The sequence below is a fragment of the Eriocheir sinensis genome, chromosome 3, assembly GCF_024679095.1.
Source record: "Eriocheir sinensis breed Jianghai 21 chromosome 3, ASM2467909v1, whole genome shotgun sequence".
In the NCBI taxonomy this organism is placed as follows: Eukaryota; Metazoa; Arthropoda; class Malacostraca; order Decapoda; family Varunidae; genus Eriocheir; species Eriocheir sinensis.
The window spans coordinates 21,467,342-21,474,421 of NC_066511.1; positions in this window are offsets into that span (position 1 = coordinate 21,467,342).

Genomic DNA, 7,080 nt, shown 5'->3' on the forward strand with positions numbered 1-7,080 from the left:
CTTCATCACCTAAATAACTGCCTTCATATATAGTTATCGTTTAAATGGTTAATTATTGGTGTTTCTTGGCACCAGTTATGGGCCAGAAACCGGTAAATACGCGGCTCTGTGTACGATTATCTGGCAACCGTGGTCGGAAGTCAAGTCTGGTCTGGCAGAATCAAGATACGGATAGGAAAACCGCACCTCAAGCCCGAGCAAATCGAGTGACGCCAGCAAATATCGGAGGGAGAGGGAAGAGAAAGAAAACGTATATCAGTGCATACAAAGACGTGCAAGCGTACACAAACCTGTTGGGGTGCGTACAGGTAGGCAACTTTTGAGCGACTGACCACACTGTATTAATTAGACACTTTGTACGTCTTCTCGCCGACATCATGCGCAAGTTGAGACATTCTGACCCAGCATCCCACCAGCGTGAAACTACCTGGCCCCACTACGTTCCTTGGGCAGGGCGAGTGGGGCGCAGTGACGAGCTCAACAGATGTTACCACGAGGAAGAACCTACATGCATGCCATGGCTTCTACAGCTACAGTTTTCAAAGGCCACAAAGGTGATTAGTCGATTTCTCATGAGCGTTTTTCACATTCATGGTGCAGAAGCCTCGTAAGACTATTCAGAAAATACCCACAACCTCTACGAAGCTATATCGTATGTGTGTGTTAGCCACGAAATGTTTGAGAATATGGGAAAGTTGGAAAGTTTCGTTTAGTCGGCGCAACATCTGTGGTCATATGCCGGAGAGAGACAGAAGGGGAAGGAATTATAAGAGAAAGGAACAGATCCCAGGAGACAGGACACAACCTCCGATTAATACCTGGTACCCATTCACTGCTGGGTGGACAGGGGCGTAGGGTATCGGAAAAGCCGCCCAAATTTTTCCACTCCGCCCGGGAATTGAACCTGGGCTCTCTCGGTTGTGAGCTGAGTGTGATAACCACTGCACCACGAAGCCCCTTGAAAATATGGGCCTGTTAGTGGATCAGTGAGTGGGACATCTGTGGGAGGGTTTTGGTGATGGGAGTGTCTTGGGAGCACAGTGAATAAAGGGAGAACATGAATGGAACTTTATTTAAAAAAATAGTCTCGTGTAACAGTTACTGTGCGTGACTTGGGGGTTTAGGTTTGTTGTCTCTTGCTCAGCCACTTTCGACATCACGCAGTCCTCATTGGCTCATCAATCCACTTTCATTGACTTTCTCCACCATACACTGATCCTCGGCTTTCACTAAATATTAAATAAGAACATAAAATTGTAGCCGCTATCTCCTGACCCACTGTTTTCTCTTGGTTATTGTTACCATGTGTTCACTATTCATCGCATTTCCGGCCACGATCTTACACGCTTCAGGTAAAGGCTTGGACAGTGCGACACGTCTATCGGCTCGTCACTCAACAAAAACTCACTATGTTATCTCAGCCTGCTATGATGCGCTCCCCTTGACCACGTTACTCACAGAGGATCCAGTATAGTAAACTGTGTGGGCTGCTGACCCCATAATCAAGTGTGTTGAACTGACTCCTAGGCGCAAGGTGAAGGGGCTGGGGTAACGGCGAAGGGACCACCTTGCTGGTTATATTACTGAATCAAAACTATGTTCTGTTCGATCAGTTCCATATGGGTGTTCAGTGTGTTTGTGTAATTCACCACGGCCTGATAACGAGCTGGACTCGTCATTGGCAGCAAGTGCTCTCACGATTAGAGAAAGGCTCATTAGTCGATCTCTGGGTACTGCTGGGACCTTCCCACACCACACACCCCATCCCCCTTGCTCAAGGGGGGACAGTAACCGCTCCTTGTCAGTGGAAAAATCCAGGCCTGAGCAGGGCTCGAACCTCTGCCAACAAGGCCGTGAAGTCTGGCAACGCAGAGCTTTACCACTGAGCTACCGGAGCTGTTGGGGGATGGGGGGGGGGGGGATTTACCTTGAAGAATATGACGACTGCCAAGTCTATCGCTAATTTCATCCACCCTTGATTTCTTAGAATCCCACTCGGGAAGCAACGCCAATCGTTTCCAGAATGTGCAAGATTCGGGTCACGGTGATGAAAGGAGACGCCTCGCCTCTGTCAAACATCAAGGGTCATGGTAGTGAACTGACATTCAAGAGATTTTTTTTCTGCACACATCAGTGTTGCAGGTCAGCACATATAAGGATTAGCGGCAGTCAGTCTCTTTTTTAAAACGCCTAGTCTTAAGAAAGTGGTCCAATTAGCTGAAAGCCTGGGATCACCATGGTAAAACTTGGACCACCTGATCACCCAGACATGAAGAGAACGACACTATGAGTGAAGAGAGGCCGGCGCGCGCAGTGCAGTGGCTCTGGAAGCGAGTGAAAGGAACGCCATGGAACAACGAGCGCCTGATCTCGCTGTAAAGGACAGAAGTCACTGCATGCGTACCCTGACCCCAAGCACCACAACACAGGCCAAGGCTTCCTGTTTCCAGGAAGTGATGCATCGTTGACACGATATTAAATCCTTTTCTCTCTCTCTTTCTCTCTCGCACGCACGCACACACACGCACGCACGCACGCACGCACGCACGCGCACGCGCACGCGCACGCGCACACACACACACACACACACACACACACACACACACACACACGTTTTAAAGCGTCGCTATTAAAACACATGCCTTGTATTATGTTATTAGGCACTGAACCATTCTATAATTAATATCAGATATTTGATATTACCGTAGGAGTGATAAAGGCGCCTATGTGGGTTGGGTAGCTGTCTTCTCCTTGCGCGGTAATGTTTCTCGTTTGACAACGCTGCTTAGAGGCCGTAGCGTGCGGGGAAGACAGAAGCTGTGCTCTTTCAGCAAACATTTGTTCCGCTCCGCCACTGGTAGTGGCCCCCTAACAATGTCATCGCGCCGCACAGGCTGCTCAAAAAAAGTCACGACTCTTACCAGAGGCTCATGAGGGCCCCTGTTCAGTGTTATGCATTTTATTAAATATGCATATTTCCCGTAGAATTATCTTATTCACTCCTCTAAATTTGGTGATTACTTCAACGGAATTTGTCATCTCTCTCTCTCTCTCTCTCTCTCTCTCTCTCTCTCTCTCTCTCTCTCTCTCTCTCTCTCGATTCACGTCTGCTTTCACTATGGCAGCCTTAGTAATTACAGAAGGCTTGCAACGCTCATGCATGAGAAACCAAAAACAAAATATATAGCATTGATTTAAGGCAAGAGTCGCCCTTCTTGCCGCGGCCATGCCTCACACGAGACAAATGGCAATTAGCTGAAGACATTCATCGGCGGAGGATGTAAAGGGACCCATGACCCGCGCGCAACAACCCAAAGTGATTATTTTGCTGCAAAAACTGACCACGGACCCGCTGACCGTGGCGCGCGCGAGAGAGAGAGAGAGAGAGAGAGAGAGAGAGAGAGTGTGTGTGTGTGTGTGTGTGTGTGTGTGTGTGTGTGTGTGTGTGTGTGTGTGTGTGTGAGTGTGTGTGTGTGTGTGTGTGTGTGTGTGTGTGTGTGTGTGTGTGTGTGTGTGTGTGTGTGTGTGTGTGTGTGTGTGTGTGAGTGTGTGTGTGTGTGTGTGTGTGTGTGTGTGTGTGTGTGTGTGTGTGTGTGTGTGTGTGTGTGTGTGTGTGTGTGTGTGTGTGTGTGTGTGTGTGTGTGTGTGTGTGTGTGTGTGTGTGTGTGTGTGTGTGTGTGTGTGTGTGTGTGTGTGTGTGTGTGTGTGTGTGTGTGTGTGTGTGTGTGTGTGTGTGTGTGTGTGTGTGTGTGTGTGTGTGTGTGTGTGTGTGTGTGTGTGTGTGTGTGTGTGTGTGTGTGTGTGTGTGTGTGTGTGTGTGTGTGTGTGTGTGTGTGTGTGTGTGTGTGTGTGTGTGTGTGTGTGTGTGTGTGTGTGTGTGTGTGTGTGTGTGTGTGTGTGTGTGTGTGTGTGTGTGTGTGTGTGTGTGTGTGTGTGTGTGTGTGTGTGTGTGTGTGTGTGTGTGTGTGTGTGTGTGTGTGTGTGTGTGTGTGTGTGTGTGTGTGTGTGTGTGTGTGTGTGTGTGTGTGTGTGTGTGTGTGTGTGTGTGTGTGTGTGTGTCAGGGGAGGGATGGAGGAGCGAGTTTGGAGGATATATCGTACACACAATCGTATACTCGACGCGTCCCCGAGTTAAGTGGTCCGTCAACATCACCGAGTTAAAAAGTGGATGAATGTTTGTATGCAGAGTAATGTGACTTTTTTTTTTCTTGAATAAACATATCGTGTTGTAATTCTTTTTCCATGTTCGAGAAGCAAATGGTAAGGAAAAAATAATCAGAAGTAATCCTATGAAACCTGAGCTCGTTCTGTTGCTGCTGAAGGTGCGAACCCGACAAAGCAATGGTCCCTAAACTGTCTTACGGTGAGGCCAACGTTGCCAGATTGTCGTACTCAACCTCTTATAATTCCCGACTTCCGACCCCAAAACTGTCTCCTGTGCCCCAATTACGAGATTCATTTATATTTATCGTTAAGATAGTTCATTCTTGATGTTTCTTGACAATAGTCAGGCGTCAGAATCCGGTAAATGCTATGCTCTGAGTACGATAATCTGGCAACGATGCTTGAGGCCCTCGTCTGACTTTCATGGATTCTTCACTGCCCCCGTCCCTTCATTTTTTCATACCAAAAATAAAAATAAAACTTCCATAGTCTCTACACGGCTACCAGACAACCACACCTCAACAGTCATAGCCTATCACATAACCACACGCAGCCATACACCAAATTTCAATCAAACCAGCCACATCGTCGTACATAATATGTCACACACAACGCAATGATGGAACACACTGCACAGTCACATGCCGGACTACAACACTGCTTAGGTATAATAGCAAATGGAAAATGAGAAGAAACAGGACGAGTAGGAGTAAGAATAGGAGGAAGAGGAGAGGGAGGAAGAGGAGAGGGAGGAAGAGGAGAGGGAGGAGGAGGAGAGGGAGGAAGAGGAGAGGGAGGAGGAGGAGAGGGAGGAAGAGGAGAGGGAGGAGAATGATGATGATGATGATGATAAGGACGAGGAGGAGGACGTCGTTTGATGAAAAAAGAGTGAGGGTGTGGAGGATTATGATGGACGTAGGTATGCGGGGATGATAAACTGTGAGCATCTGATGTGGGAATCGGAAAGGGAAGAGGAGGAGGAAAAGGAAAAAAGGGAAGGGAAGAATGATGGATGTGGGAGAAAAGAAAGACGACGACAGGCTTTGGGAAGGCAAAGTGGACCAAGTCAAGAGGCGCGACGCGTCTCTGTCGGTCCAGTGACAGCGTCACCCGGTAACAGTTCTGATGACGTGTAGGAGAATAGGCGCCACTACAGCAGACTTGCTGTCCGACAACGTGTTAATTAATGACAATTTGCCTCGCGTATACACTTACGGCTTCACCTCTGTTACCATCATGTTAACAAAATGTTAGTAACATGTTAGGAAACTATTTTCCATCCCTTTCGTTGGTGCATTAATATAATCGAACATGTTGCTATTCATAGCAGTGTTGCCAACACTTTTTCGAGGGCACATGGACGCACCCTTAGAACGATCTTATAGGATTAGATATGTTACTGTCCACTTACTCTGCAACCAGAGCATACTACACGTGCATAATTTATCCTTATTTATATTTGCGTCAGGTATGTTATAACAGACAGGCACAGCCCCTCGACCCTCCTTCCGGAGCCGCAAGGCCCGCTGGACATTCGTAACAACGCTCCGTAGTTCAATCGGTTAGAGCGCTGCGCTGCTCAGGCTTCATGGTTTGACAGGCGGCGGTTCGAGCCCTGCTCATGCCGGAATCTTTCCGCAAGGAGTGGTTACTGTTCCCCCTTGAGTTACGGGGAGGGTGTGTGTGGTGTGTGAGGTCCTGGCAGTACCCATAAATGGACTATAATGAGCATGAGGTTGCTCATGTCGGGAGGGTACTTGCTGGCAAATGCGAGTCCAAGTCGTGATCAGGCCGTGGTGAATTACACACAACACATTGCCGGACACTGCCACGAGTAAGGGCAAGAAGCTCGACACCATAATTTCTTTCAAAATCAACATCTGCTGGATAATGCCAAGGCAGAAATACACACAAGAAGTCAGGCCTTGGAATGAAGACTGCTTCTCAGAATCCTTTAAATTAAATTGATAAATGACCTATTTGATAACAACTTGCGGATAATAGCGCTTGCCCTGTTTTTCGTACACCAGTATAATTGCAGAATGTCAACGGGTTCACTCAGGGGGCAGCACAAGGTTATGCAGAAGGCTTTTCTCACTCCTGTTCGCAGAACTTTTTCTTCAGAAAAAAAAAAGCAGAACGACTGCTGCTGAATTAAGGGTTTCATGGGCAAGGCGGTGGAGACTTTCACTTCGCTTCCTCAGAGAAGAAAAAAATAATCCGCATTAACAATGACAAAAAAAAAATATTTGGCTAAAGCGATCTAACTATATTATTTCATCCGATGATATCATTTTTGATAAGTTCAAAGTGTTCACTCGTCGGGCAGCACAATGCCGATCTTGAATCGCTTACGACTTCTTGGAACTGTTTACCAACTTTATGTGCCTTGATTATTGTGCCTGACTTCGCACATTTAATATCATTGCTCGCATTGTTGATACTTAACATTCATGAACTTTTGATGGCCGTTGGTACAGCAACAGGAAGCCTCGCGGTCTCAAAGTGGACATGCCGTGGGGGCAGCGATTGTCCTTGATGGAATCCTGCGAACAGTTCTGGAATCCGCCTCGAAGGTTTTGTTATCAATAAAAAAAATATGGCGCATTGGCTCCACCTTTTGTAATGGCCTTCATTCCGCGGCCTGCTTCCTGCTGCGTAGGTTCCTAGATAGCCTTGTTTTCAAAATTCTTAGTACCGTTCCTACAGTTTTGAAATAGGCAAAATATGTTATACAATTCAGAGAGTAATGTGCGTCTAAGACAATGTGCCCACAAGCTGTTCCAACTGGTGGGTTTAGACACTCGAGTGTATCGCTACCTGGGCACGGGCTCGGGCTGGGGCGGATGACACACTTATCAAAGTTACGAGTTGGTCGGCAGATATGTGCTTGAGCTCGTGGACTCGGGGATGAAA